At 34.5% G+C, this 15279-nt stretch overlaps 1 protein-coding gene across 3 annotated transcripts in view; it reads left to right on the forward strand.

The window, feature by feature from the left end:
- The window catches only part of LOC108737977 (neuroligin-1-like), a 280090-nt gene that overhangs the window by 104503 nt on the left and 160308 nt on the right, over positions 1–15279 (forward strand). For all 3 annotated transcript variants that reach the window (XM_025981832.1, XM_025981834.1, XM_025981833.1), the window contains one exon: positions 3441–3491. The gene's annotated coding sequence lies outside the window, so the exon portion shown is untranslated. The remainder of the gene's footprint in view (positions 1–3440; positions 3492–15279) is intronic.

The raw sequence follows: 15279 nt of genomic DNA on the forward strand, positions 1-15279 counted from the left end.
GGCAAACTTTCGCATCTTAAAATGTCTTCATGAGGCTACCCTTCTATGAGTTCGAGAAAGTAAGCAATAATTGATTATCCTTCGAAATTATAAATAACTTTATCTGGCTCATTTTAAACAGGAAAAAGCAAAATGTGAGTAGGTAGTAGTCCCCAGAAAGGAAAAAAATGCTTTATTGAATTTTATTTCAATGTAAATAGGAGTCAAAGTAATTTTTACCTCAGCCGGCGATGCTTGGCAAAGCTTTCAGGGTAGAAAATTTATACATATGTATATTAACTTATGTTTCTACCAAAGAATAACCTTTTTACAGGTTTAATTCGAAAAGGCAATACTATAAGACGCTGTAGCGTTTAGCGATAGTATACTTCATTTACTTTCTCTAGCAATATGCCCCTTCCAATGTCTTGGATGCGCGCTGACAAAATCGTAGGTAGGGAGAAAAAAGCTCATTATACTCTCGACTTTTGTTCATTAAACATATTTTTTCATACAGTACTTGCCAAAAGTTTTGTTCGATCACGAATAGTAGTGCGAGTCGAAAACAAGCGTTAAAGCCTTTAATATGTCTTCAAATATAAATAAACATCTCGTTGATATTTTCAGTGGTAAATGGTACCAATAATAGCACATTTGAGCAATGCAATTGCAGTAGATAAAATGGTCAATTTTTCCGTGCAGTACTGTAGGAATTATACGATCCTCACCGGTTAAGAGTTTGGTCGAGAGTTGTCTCCTTTCTTTTCTGGCCTAGTGCTGTTGTTTTCTACTTTGTGCCGGTCAAACTGAAGGTCACACCTCTACAGAAACTAAACGAAGTATACTACCCTCTTTACAGGTCCTGTATTTTGTAATTTAAAATTGTGATAAGGTTATAAGATTATGGTCTAGAGGTTTAGACCAGTGCTTAGCTTTCGAGCAGACACCGGTTCGATTCTGCTCTGGTCCAAGTTTCTTCTGTAGTTTTAGGCAAATTTTGGGGTAGTAATATTCCACCGATAATCTTTAATTCCCTTGCGTCTTCATTTCGTCCATCTCATCTTTCTCACCACAACCACCACCATTCCACTTCGTACTGTCCCATTTCGTACTGCAGCCTATAACCTAATTTTATCAATGTTCCCATTTCGCACTGCTAAAATTATTAATAATTAAAAATAATTATAAGATTTCTTATTATTAATAAACAAGAGGTATCGCAATTAAGTACTTAAGATTGTATTTGTACATTACAGGGATCTAAAATCGTTAAAAAAAATTCTTAGTGAGTTGCTCTTTAAATACCTGTGCTATAATCACACATAATATAATTGAATAATTAAATAATTGAGAAATGTGTAAGCATTTACGACGAAATTGAAGACGGATTCTTACATAGCATTATGGAATATTGGATACAGAAAATAAAGTAGTACCTACAGCGATTTACCGATTATTTTGTTAATCATTGGTTGGTTGGATTTGTTTTAGAGAAAAACACTGGACAACTTAACAGTCTAGATCTAAAAGTAAGGCACAGTAAACTGAACCTAGCCATTGACAAACATCGAGCTTCAGTTGAGGGTACTGAACATAAATATGAGTCAGTACTTTACTATATCATCATTATAAGGTCGTCAGTCTTTAGACTGGCTGGAAACGCACCTCCACTCTTTCCTATCCTGAGCTAATTTTTGCATGTTCCTAAAACTAGAACAATCCACATCCTTAACTATTTGCGAACAGTAATTTAATCTAATTCTATCTCTAACCACCCTCCTAACTCCCGTTTCTGCCTCTTATATGTCTCTGACTAGACCTTCATGCCTGAGAAGGTGTCCTACCAACCTATCTCGCCTTTTTGTTATTGACCTCCATACAGTCGTCTCGTCCTCTGTTCTCCTACACCACATTTCGAATGCCTCCAACTATTTCTTTTCCGCAGCGTACACAGTCCATAATAGATGTCTGTTTTTTAATTTCAAATCACGTTTAAATTCTTTTTATCTATTTTTATATTTAATTTTGTTGAGTAGTCTGCTTTAGTAAGTGTAAGTTAATGAAAAAGATTGAAGAAGTAACGCTTTCCACAATCGACATCAGTTTGTGTTCATCTTTTACAAGTTTGGAAAACCTGTCGCACATGTGTTGTATTTACAAACCAATCTAATAAAGTTTGTTGCACTTAATTCATCATTTTGTTTTCGTCGTTTTCCGTTCGTAAAATGTGTTTGTTGGAGCGTCGAACGTTTGCAGCTCCGCTCCGGGGTTTTATTATCTAATTGCAATTCGATGGAGCTGCGGCAGTTTATAAATTAGCTGCGGGCGTCTTTAGTACGTGACCGTATTCCGATAACGATTCTTCCAATTAATTTATTGTAAGCGTGGAAAAGGCAATCGTTCGATTGGTCGATCACATGCAATCGACTGATTACGTGTAATGTACGAAGTGGAATTTCGATTTTCGGATTCCAGACTCGTCCGAATCTTCCGAAGGTCATTCCACAGGCTCAATTTGCTACCAACTGGTGTGAAGTGACGGGAAAAGTAATGGTCCCTGTCACGCGTTCTCTCCTATGCCTTTGTTTGTTTCAAATTGAATTTCCTCAGCCTACGCTAGGTATGTAAAATTGAGTTAAATTTGCCTGTAAGGAGACAGTCCTAACTAAAGGTCTAGCCGACTCGACTGTGCGACTCAATGCCCCTTGTTGATTTTATTCAGTAAAAAATTGACGAAAACGTAGGAAATTCTTGGATTCTACACAAAAACTGATTGCCTCTGGAACACTGTGAAATAATTTTATTTTAGAGTACCCGTACATTTGCCTTATTTCGTCCACATTGGTGCTCGACACTCGTTCCGAGTTATTTCCATTTCCCGTTATTTTGAATTAACAAAAGGTTTTCTTATCTGTTTAAAGAAATATTCAACGCGCGGTTTTAAAAAAAAAATACGTACAGATTTATTGTTGATTTGCACGGGATTGGTACCGAGCGGGGTGGTCTAGCCTATTGTGCAGAGCCGGGCAAACTTTCACTTCGCAATGAGGCTACATGAGGCTACCCTTCTATGAGTTCGAGAAAGTAAGCAATAATGACCCATTTCTTCTCCCTGCCACACCCATAGCAAACTCCTCCATTCCGTACGCAAGCGAAGCCCCTCGAGCAATTTAAATAGTACCTAGGAACATTTTTTAGTGATCGTCCCGCAGCTTAGGGAAGCGCGCAATACTATTGTGTTCGGCTACGGACGAAGGATCATCTGACTTGTACTCACAGGAACAAATACGAGCTCCTCGGCTATACCTGAGGAGTGCTCGGGAGTCAAAAGAGCAGAGTTTGCCCGGCTTTGATCTAGCCATTAGCGGTGTAATTCAAAGGTTAACACGATGATGATGATGATGATAATATTTTTACTGAGTATTTTTGTTTAGATTACAGTTATTTTATTTTATTTACAGATTATGACATCGATGCTGTTTAGCTAAGGAGGACCGAATTTAAGGATAATGGTAAGATTTCTACAAATTGTTTTAAGTAGTAACGAAATTAAACCTAAGCATAAGTAAATATATATAACCATAATGTAGAGGTAAATGAAATTTTCTTAAATTATGCGATATATAATAAACATATGGTGGAGGCAAAGTAGCATTTTCAAAAATCGTTATTTATGTTAATAATGAACCGGATATTGATTTTGCCTAGTATACTTATCATGATTAATGGCTCATGTCTACATTCTGGCGAGCTCTCTATTAAATACCACCCTTACCAACGACCCAAACGAATCATTACACCCTGTGCGAAAAGTTATTTAAACACCAAACTAATGAAATTTTAATTTTTGGTTGGTGGATTTTCAACGTAAGGGTTGAGTTGAAATCGTTGAAATTAGCGTATAATATTTATAAACATTTAAAGTGTATAAGGTGACAATACCATTTTAATAAGTTACCAGTTATCGTTAATTAAAACCTGATAACAAGCCATAGAAATTGTAACAGTTCTGCCATACTGATGTATTCTTGTTTATGATAATAAACATGAGCGAGGCTTAACACTTCCTGCTCGTTCCCGAAAAGGTAAGAAATAGCGGCTCGCCTGCATTATCTTTATATGTGTATATTTCACATAAATTTTTTACTATCGGGGAATTGGAGATACTTATTAGTATATCGACCAATTTACTGCACCTGCATGATTTCTTTATGTATACGTTATATATGTATATTTCACATACATTTTTTACTATCGGGGTATTGGAGATGCTTATTAGTATATCGACCAATTTACTGCACCTGCATGATTTCTTTATGTATACGTTATATATTGGAGATGCTTATTAGTATATCGACCAATTTACTGCACCTACATGATCTTTGTATGTGTAGGTACTTAATGTGTGTTTCACCTACATTTTTTACTCTCGGGTTCTTGAGGATACTTATTGGTACCTATATCGACCACATTCCTGCAGCTGCATGACCTTTATATGTGTACGTTATGTGTAGGTATATTTCACATATATTTTTTACTATTAGGGTCTTTGAGATACTTATTGGTATATCTACCAGTTTACAGCACCTGCATGATCTTTGTATGTGTAAGTACTTAATGTGTGTTTCATCTACATTTTTTACTCTTGAATTCTTGGAGATACTAATTGGTGCCTATATCGACCAGTTTACTGCACCTGCATGACCTTTACATGTATACGTTATATGTAGGTATATTTCACATACATTTTTTACTCTTGGGGTCTTGGTGATACTTATTGGTTTATCTAGCTTGAAATATTGGTACTGCTCGCAGGTCGACACATTCCTTGGCGCATATTTGAAGAATATTCGAAGATTCTAAGTTTAGTTTATTTTTTTAAGTTAAGGGCATTTGAAAATATAATAAAGTTTGATGATGATGATGATGATTATGCAAGTGTTTATAATAGCCAATTAGTTTGTTTAGTTCTGCCAATGCTTTTGTTTCTTGAGTTTATATTTCATCTAAAATATTAAGCGCTTTTATACGTAATTTGACTTATATTTATTTGTGTCTTGAAATGCTTGTTGCGGTCTAGTGTATCACTCTTAATAAAAGCCAATTGTTTAATTGTAACGATGTTCGACTGTTTTATATGTGATACTAACGTTATTCAGATAGGAAATTGGCCGTCCAAATTATGCCAACAAAGCAGTAAGTGCATTTGTCCAGGCAAGTCCCACGCGTTTAATTAATTTCCGTACTCGTCTAATGAACCGACAATATTTAACTGTGGTTGTTGTCAGTACCCACAAGCGAACGTGAAATTTCCACTTTCAGGTAAACACACATAAATGTAACATATATACAATATGTTTATATGTACACAAAACAATATTCCAGACAGTAGCAAAGGCATCTTGTTATCGGGAAAGGGGATCTAAAGCTATCCCCGTTCGTTTCTCACGATTGGCCAATGTATTATTACTCGGAGTCGTTTTTAGAAGAGAGAAAGGGATAAATTTTCTGCCAAGCACAGATAATATTCAAATGAATGCTAAACAGTTACCCCACTTAACGTTTACCACTCTATTTGTCTGATTATACTTCAAGGGAATGTTGTTAATACTACATTCGTATATATAAATAAGGGTTGCGGCCGACGCGACGGTTTAAGAAATGAGCAAGATGGAGAAATTTCTTGTCATCTTTAGTTTTATCGGATTATTAGTAGCTTCGTTTTTTATTTTCCTCGCCTATATTTCTCTTCCCATTTGGTTACATTTTGCGTTACGTTTTATTGTAAGAGGGTAATCGAAAGGGAAAGGGCGAATTAAGAAGTCTGAACTTTTAATTGTGATCCTATTTCTTAAGTGCTTCTTGAGAAGGGTTTCTAATTATTACATTTGATTTTTAATTATTGATCAATAGTATGATAAATGATGAGATTTAGTGGTTTAAACATCTTTTGACTCTTTTCGCCAAGATAGTCACAAACAAACCGGGTGTGTTGAATATGTCGAGATTCTTAAATAATAATTTTACAATCAAGTGAACGTTTCCATCCATGCGATGAATACATGAAGTATAATTGAAATATACTTACCAGAAAGGTGATTTTTATGCACGTTTACAAAACTTTCAAAAATTCTCATATGTTTAAAAAGTATTTTAGGATTAATAAATTGCATAAAAGCTATTACGACATTGTGTAGTTATTACACCTCTTATGTAACTATTAGGATTAGACTCAATCTATATTAATCACTATTATTGGTTACTGGGGTTATTTCATTAAAGAAAGGTGTTGTACCTTTCATTCTTAACATAAAAAGCGATTTTACCGTAATCCTCTAAATTTACGGTCTATTCCTTAGTTTGAAAGCTGCTTATTTGAGAATTATTGGACCTGAATAAACATAACTGCCCAATTCAATGTGAATGTGTTTTAAACGAATTTGGATTCGAATGTTGCTTTTCATTTTAAATTAAANTTGGTACCTATGCCTTTGCAGATGCAAGTAGTCTGCTGAAGATATGAAAATGAGTTACCGAGTCAATACAGTACAGAAGTTCTTATTAAAAGTTTCGTCTAGGCTAAAATGCAAATCGAATCTAGGAAAGTTTCGAAGCGTTCCTCCTCGCTATAAATATATATTTATTTTCAATAAATAAAATCGGTAAGTAGTCGTTAACTTAATTATCGGAGCTGATATGAACGGGAGCGAATTCGGCTAGTACCCGAGAGGGAATCGACTATCTATATTTTAACCAAAACTACCTGCGGGAGGGAATTCGGCATCGCCGCTTTATTCGTGTATCCCCTGCAAACTGTAACCAAGTAGTTCAGTACCTCTGTGGTCATTTATGTAACAAATTTGTTTCTGAATGGTTTGAAAAATATTTTGATAAATATTTTAGCCATTAAATAATAGTGTGAAGCTGTCAACTTTCTTGCATGTTGTATGCGAGGTTTATTAAAATACCTATACATATGCATTGCATGCTTTATGAAGCGCTCGAGTTCTGCTGTATTGCTTGATGCACTTGTTTCAATATAACTCTCTCGGGCGAACTTTTTGTCTCACCTGCAAACGTGCAAAATGAAGCAAGTGAACGTCTGATGTTCCTTTTATCTATAAAAAATTTAAAGAACCACAGATCAACGTAGCACATTAAAATGCGAACAATGGAGAACAGTTGAGAGTGATGAATACGAGCTTTTTAAATTTGTACCCTCTTCTCTTATGTTCGTGGTAAGCGCGGACTTTATATTCCCCTAATCGCACACTCGGGGATAATAAAAGGTGTCGTATTTTCTAAAATTTGAGCTGATTTGCCGAGCGTAAATGTTAAATTAGATGCCCAAATGTTTTACGTGAGGAACTTCATCGATTTTGAAAACTACTAGATAAAACCGTTAATTAGGTATCCATTGAATCTAATAGATTCCATCCTTAGTCAATGTAATAAATCAGAACTATTGTTTAGTACTATTAATTATCTGTATTTTTACAATTATTTTAATTCAAAAACATTTCCGTTTAGCTAGATCTAGTGTTATTATTTACTTTCATTGCATTTCAATTTTTTTTGTTGCTTTGTTCAGTTCAACATTACAAAATTTCCTAAACTGTTTAGGCTATAAATTCATTTATTCTATTACTTGGCATCATGTTAGAACCTGACCTAAATTNTTTTTTACTCTCCGTGTACTAAAAGAATAAAAGTTCGTAAAAAATGTAAGAAGAATCTTAATGAAATGTGACTACAAAGATCTCGTTATATATTAAGTAGATAAGTAGTACATATATATGTGTATGTTTCACTGTGAATATTGTGCGTAAACGTTGTACCGAAAATATAGTCTGGTTAGTAACGACAGCTTTATGCTTTAATTACGAGTGACTGGGGTAAAATTGGGAGATTCTAACCGAGCATCTGAATCAATTACACGATAACGGTGGCTCTAATAAGAATTAATTCCCAAAAGCGTGAATCGTAGGGTGAGGGACTTGAAATTTATTAGATAATCTTTGACTGGAAGAAGCTCGATAAACCAGATTTGCGGGATTTACCGTGCTACCTTTCGTTTGATCAAAAACGACCTTTAAAATCATTCCTAATAATAATAATAATATGTACCTCCCACTAATATAGTCTTGGTAATGAAATTTGTTATAAGAGAATCGTACTATTCAACTAAAATTTACTCCTGTAAATCATTCGTGTAACATACTAAAACGTTCTTCAGATATGGTAAATACCTTACAATTACCTGAAAACAGTCAAATGTGGATCACGATTTCGATTTCTTTGGTTTAGAGAGTGCTTAGGACTTTTTGTGCTGCTACATCAAAATTTGAACCATTAAACAAAAAAAAACCGAATGTTTCATTCCTACCAGCTGCTACTAAATGAAGGTGAGCTGATATTAGTCCCAAGGCCCTACAATTTTGTGCAAAGCCAAAGGGAGGTTGTAAGGCCGTCTTCTACATCCTTACAGGAATTCTGGGATTGGATGGGTGGTGGTTAGGCAGAGATAGATAAGATAGAGGAAATGAAGACAGAAGAAAAGTTGTAGATTATCTGAGGAATATTACCGCCACAGAATTTGCCTAAGTGACTCAAGGACTCAAGGACACATGCCGAAGTCATAGAAAAATTTTGATCAAAGCAGGTAGTCCCGGAATTGAATCGGCGATCTTAATCCTAAACAATGATCTAGACCTTTAAGTCATGCCGCCCGTTTTTTTGTCATTCCTTGCGATGAAGCACAGTTTCCATAATGCTTTCGTATCTTTTTTTTTTTTGGATTCTTTGATGGCCTCTTCTCTCATAAAATAATGCTTCATACATGAGCATATTTAGTTAACTTGTTTCTATTTTTTGAGAACACAAACGACTGGTTGGTTTCGAACTTATGTATATCTAAATTGACAATATCTCCTTTTCTCCTGTCTTTAATGTTTTTAACACTATTCGAAAAGATTTATATTCCAAATATATATTTTTTATAATTTTGAAATAAATAGTTTTAAAGTTATATAAGAAAATAGATGAAAATTGACTATTGTTCCTTCCACCTTTTCGGCAAAAGTGTTGAAAACGATACAGAAAATAGTTCTTTATTTATAGATTATATACAGGGAAATTAATAAGAAGTCTAACCAATATTGTGCGTACTAATTTACACTTGCAGTTTGAATGTATTGGAGAACATTTTTTTTGAAATACAATATTAATTTGGTTCTTGGGCTAGGGTTCCGTACGTCCTAATGAAAAACGTACCGATTAAGTTGAAATTTAGTACACATATAAATTTCTGTGGCTGAAACACGGACGGATAACGTAAACAGATTAATTTTGAATATTTTTGGGGAGCCAATAGGTAATCAGAAAGAATAGTTTCGCAAGCTGTATCGTGTGACATAACAAATGAAAGGGCTTGTTGTAGGGGTCTCAAATATATATTTTTTATAATTTTAAAATAAATATAGTCGAACCTGCATAAGTGAGAGCTCAAGGGACCGCGATCTATTTTTCTCTTATAGAGGTTTCTCACTAACCCGAGTTTCTAGCTTACACAGTTACAGGAGGAATCTATCTCACTTATAGAGGTATATAAAATTACTGTTCGACAACACATTGAGTTTTCGTTTAGATATTATGAGGAAGTACAGAACCTTTCTTAGCAACTGCTTTTATGAACTGACTGTAATAAGATTGATAAACAAGTCGGTATGCACATTTGACTGTAATAAAATAATAAAGACATACTCGGCCATTCAAATACAACGTAAGTTCCTAGAACTATAGAAAACAACAACAGACGCAGATTTGGTCATTCGAATGAAATAAGAGTCTCCTGAAATTTAAGAACGAGTCATAAAATAGCAAAAGTAAACTGTCGCTTATAGAGGTATAGGCGATTAGGCAAGTAGCAGTCTCACTTAAAGAGGTTCACGCATGAAAAATGACTGTCACTTATACAGGTTTTATGTTTCTCACTTATAGAGGCTTTAGAAGGGCAAAACGACGGGACCTGGCAAATACTCTCATTAATAGAGTTTTCTCACTTATCCAGGTTCGACTGTAGTTCTAAAGTTATGTAAGAAAATAGATGAAAATTGACTATTGTCCCCTCCCCCTTATTGGCGAAACTGTTGAACCTAAAATTTTGAAAACCATAAAGAAAATACTCCTTTACTTATGGATTAAATACAGGAAAATTAACAAGAAGTCTAACCAATATTGTGCGTACCTACTAATTTATATTTGCAGCTTGAATGTATAGGAGAACATGCTTTTTTTTTGAACTACAATGTTAATTTGGTTCTCGTGCTAGGTTCCGTACGTCCAAATGAAAAACGGAACCCTTATAGGATCACTCCATCCCTTTTTTTTTATAGTTTTCTATACAAAAATAGCCAATAACATCGTTCTCATACTTTAGTGCTGTTTACAGAAAAACGGAAAATATGAAACAGTTCATTTTTAGTATTCACTATACTTTGATCAATTTGACAGTTTTTATCCAACAGGCTTTTTTATTCGTTGATAACGTTTGGGTCTAAAACAATATTTGCTATTTTTATGCCGTGCTAAAATGAACATCAGGTAACTAGTTCAGAAAATTTCAAATGAGAAGGTAAATAACGTTACCAACTCGTAACGAATATTTAGAGGTAAAATATTGGCATGATATTCACGTGTATTTACTCAGAAAACACTACAACGAAGAGAGAGTTATTTTAACGTGTGGAATTGCACGTTTTCCATGTTTTTTTTGGCGAGATTGTTTCGTTGAGTTCTAAAAGGAACGTTGCTATTGGAGTTAAATTGATTATCCTTCGAAATTATAAATAACTTTATCTGGCTCATTTTAAACAGGAAAAAGCAAAATGTGAGTAGGTAGTAGTCCCCAGAAAGGAAAAAAATGCTTTATTGAATTTTATTTCAATGTAAATAGGAGTCAAAGTAATTTTTACCTCAGCNGTAAATATTAATAGAAAATAAAGATGTATTAAAAAACGTATGTATGTTCTTAGGTTAGGTCTTTTTTGAACGAACGAAACGTGTGAAATGAATGTAGTAGTGAGGGGTAATAAATAGCAGTGGAGGCAGAGGGTTGACTCAGCTTCTCCAACATTTTCCAAGCTTCCAATGCATAAAACATGTGGGCAAGCGATAACGATGTGGTCGTTGCCAACTTTATGCCTCTTTACCTTACCTCGACGCTATTTTATACTTAGGAACGGTTACAAAGAAGTTAGTTCAGCTCCTGGGGGAGTTTGTTGTTAACGTTCTTATACCTAAAGATGCCCATCTACACATCCTGCTTATTATTTTCTTTTTCTTGACATACATAAACAGGTCTTTTTCAACATATATCCGCTGTGAAGTTAGAAAATCTGGAAGACTCTTCTGCTACCTCAACAACTGGTGTTTTAAAGTTAAAATAACGGAACCATTTAAATTAAAGTTTCTTACTCTTAAAAATTTAAATTGACAAAATGCTAAACTTGGAAGTTGAATGCTTTTTTTTCCATTTCTGTTCCCCTTGAGGAGGCCCAAAGAGATTTTTTTAGACATTTTTCTTAATTACTTACCTAATAGTTAATAGAAACATGGATAACTGCACATGTATTTTACAGTTTTTGAAAATCCATCTGTCAAAGGTGTGTCTTCTGTGTGGATTTTAATTAATTATTTTGGTTTTATTCCTTAGATGATTGATAAAAATTATCTTGATATCCCTATTTCATATCAATTAAAGTTTTTATATTGCTCTGCGGTGGTCAACCACTGGACATGGAAGAAGTTATAACTCCTGCGCATCATTTGCGGGAACGACTCCGCGCTGTGCAGTTCTGTCGATACAGACGAAGTCGTAGAAAACAAAAACTAAAAAAATTTTGGAAGTTTCATTCCCACCAACCAGTAATGCTGGTGGACGGGCAGTCCCTCCGAACCACACCGGAAGGTAGAGCGGAAGACCCTCTTCAGCGTCGTTTCAGGAATCGTGGGAATGGATGGGAGGTGGTTCGGGTGAGAAAGATGAGACAGGCGAAATGAAGACAGAAGGGAGTGAAAGGTTATCTGTGGAATATTACTGCCCCAAAATTTGTCTAAGTGATTCAAGGAAACCACAGAAAATCTTGGACCAAGGCGGTCTGACCTGGAATTGAACCGGCGTCCTCACGAATGCTGAGCAATGGTCTAAACCTCTAGGCCATGCCGCTCGGTAATCGCAGAATTAGCTAGTGATTAATTATAAAAAAAAAATTTAGAAAGTAGCATCATCTAGTGGCGTAAACGATTAATAAAATGGGTATTTAGTAATGAACTGTTACTTTGACTAGTTGAACCCGGAAGGATTAGAAGCTTTAAGGTAGGTTTGGCTAGTGTCTTGAAGAAGGTCCATTTGCTACCCGATGTTATTATTTACAACTCGTACCTACAATGCATAACAAACATTATCGCTTGCAGGTAAACACCACCAACTTTGGTTTTGCTGTAACAACCCTTCACAGCGGAATGCTTAATTATTTGTTTTGCGAGCTTATTTAAGCATTCATGTATGTGTGTGTAGGTGTCGGTGTATTTGTGTAGGCGTACGGTCGACTGTAACGTTTCCACAAGGCAAGCAACAATATAATTAGCTTTAAATCCAAGGCCCTTTGAAAGCACAGCTGTAGAATAAAACAAAATGGGTATTGTAGTTACGATAAGCAATTATTAAATTACACATATAGGTAAGGAAATGACGGAACACGATAGGATGCCTCTAAAATTTATTCCACATTCTTAGATGAAATCGAAACTGCAAGGAGAGACATTTAACAATCATTATTTATAACATTGTTGCAGAAAGGTAGTACGGTAAATAGTATCTATAATTTGGCAGGGATTCGGTACCCGGCGGATATGAGTATGATTTTAGTGTTTATTAACATTATAACTTAACCCTCTCGTTGAAAATCCACCAACTAAAAACAGAAAATTCATTGGTTTGGTGTTTAAATGACTTTTTGACGGGATTTTATGTAGTTTGGGACGTAGGTGAGGATGGTATTTAAAGGGAAATGAAGTCATAAACCATTAACCGTAGTGGTTTTGCCAGGTATCCGGTATCCGACAAAATCACTATATCCGGCTCATCTCTAGTTAATAATTACGAGTTAACTCTGAGATGCGACTGTTGCAAGAGCCATGAATACATCGACTCGAATTAACGCTTGCTCTTATGGAAGAAAAGAAACAGTGTCAAAGGTGAAGGTAACTTTCACCTCTCCACTATTATAACGTTATTTAACATTTGATATTGAATACCGATATTTAACTATAGCAAGACAAAATTTGGTGGCAAGGTTAAAAATAAATGAAGATAACATTGAGATCAGTCATCTCTTATACCTATGATATTGTTCTACGTATTTATGGTTCTGCGTAATTAATAGCTATATTTAGCTTCCTACCTACATTTCCTCCGCATATGTTTCGCATCGATGCTTAATAAATTATAGAGGGAAGGGGCGATTTAATAACGACTGTGAAAGTAAATATTACGTACCCGAAGGGTTAAAATTAATACAGAGATTAGTTAATTTTATTTAGTGATAACACACATGTGCATAATAGGTCTGAAAAACTGAGAAACAGTAACTGACGTTGACATTAGTATTTGTTTAGAATCGTCATCATCATCATAAAGTCGTCAGTCCTAAGACTGGTTGGATACGCACCTCCATTCTTTCCTATCCTGAGCTAATCTTCGCATTTCCCTAAAACTAGAACAACAACATTCTTAACTATTTGCGAACAATAATCTAATCTAGGTCTACCTCTACCCCTCCTAACTCTTGCTTCTGCCTCTACTATGTCTCTGANCCGGGGTATTGGAGATGCTTATTAGTATATCGACCAATTTACTGCACCTACATGATCTTTGTATGTGTAGGTACTTAATGTGTGTTTCACCTACATTTTTTACTCTCGGGTTCTTGAGGATACTTATTGGTACCTATCTCCCGTTTCTGCCTCTTATATATCTCTGACTAGACCTTCATGCCTGGGAAGAATAATGTATTTATATTTTTTCCAATACTTTTTACTGAAATAATAAGAAAAGAATTCATCGTTTTTATAAGGTAGATAGTAAATACTTCACAAGAAATTCAACAAAGAAGGAATACACATACGTGTTTACGTGGGACACAAACAAAGTAGATGCTTTTGTTATAACGAAAGTAGCATCACGCTTTGAGGTTTGCTCTATTATAATCATAAATTAAATCAAGTGCGACACGAATGGCTAAACTACGTGACTCGCTTAATACAACGTATGATTTTAGCTTTCTTGTTTGTAGCAAAGCAAAAGGAAACTTACGCGCTTGGCCAAAGTGAAACGTGTTGGTAAAAGCGAAAATAACACGTTGTCGCAAGTGCGTATAATGTATATTTCTTTATCACATTGGTTGAGAAAATGTTCTTGTTTTTGATATTAAAATTGGTATTTATTATTATTTTTGTTTTTCAATATTAAACAAAAAGGGAAAGAAAAACATCCTATTGGAGATGACCCACCTCGAAAGTCAAATTGTGAGTGATTTTTATTCTTTCATTTATAAATTCCAATATTCTCATACTTAGAAGGATTCCTAGTTTTACCAACAAGAACAATTATTAAAATACTTTGTTTTAATCCTATTGGAGATGACCTATCTTGAAAGTCAAATTGCGAGTGATTTTTCTCCTTTCATTTATAAATTTCAATATTATCATACTTAAAAGAATTCTTAGTTTTACCAACAAGGATGATTATTGAAATTCTTTGCTTTAACCTTATGGGAGATGACCTATTTCGAAAGTCAATTTGCGAGTGAATTTTCTTCTTTCATTTATAAATTTTAATATTATATAATATACTTAGAAGGATTCCTAGTTTTACCAACAAGGATAATTGTTGAAATACTTTCCTTTAATTCTATTGGAGATGACCTATCTCGAAAGTCAAATTGCGAGTGATTTTTCTCCTTTCATTTATAAATTTCAATATTATCATACTTAAAAGAATTCTTAGTTTTACCAACAAGGATGATTATTGAAATTCTTTGCTTTAACCTTATGGGAGATGACCTATTTCGAAAGTCAATTTGCGAGTGAATTTTCTTCTTTCATTTATAAATTTTAATATTATATAATATACTTAGAAGGATTCCTAGTTTTACCAACAAGGATAATTGTTGAAATACTTTCCTTTAATTCTATTGGAGATGACCTATCTCGAAAGTCAAATTGCGAGTGATTTTTCTC

Source organism: Agrilus planipennis, unplaced genomic scaffold (assembly GCF_000699045.2).
Source record: "Agrilus planipennis isolate EAB-ADULT unplaced genomic scaffold, Apla_2.0 scaffold161, whole genome shotgun sequence".
Classification (NCBI taxonomy): domain Eukaryota; kingdom Metazoa; phylum Arthropoda; class Insecta; order Coleoptera; family Buprestidae; genus Agrilus; species Agrilus planipennis.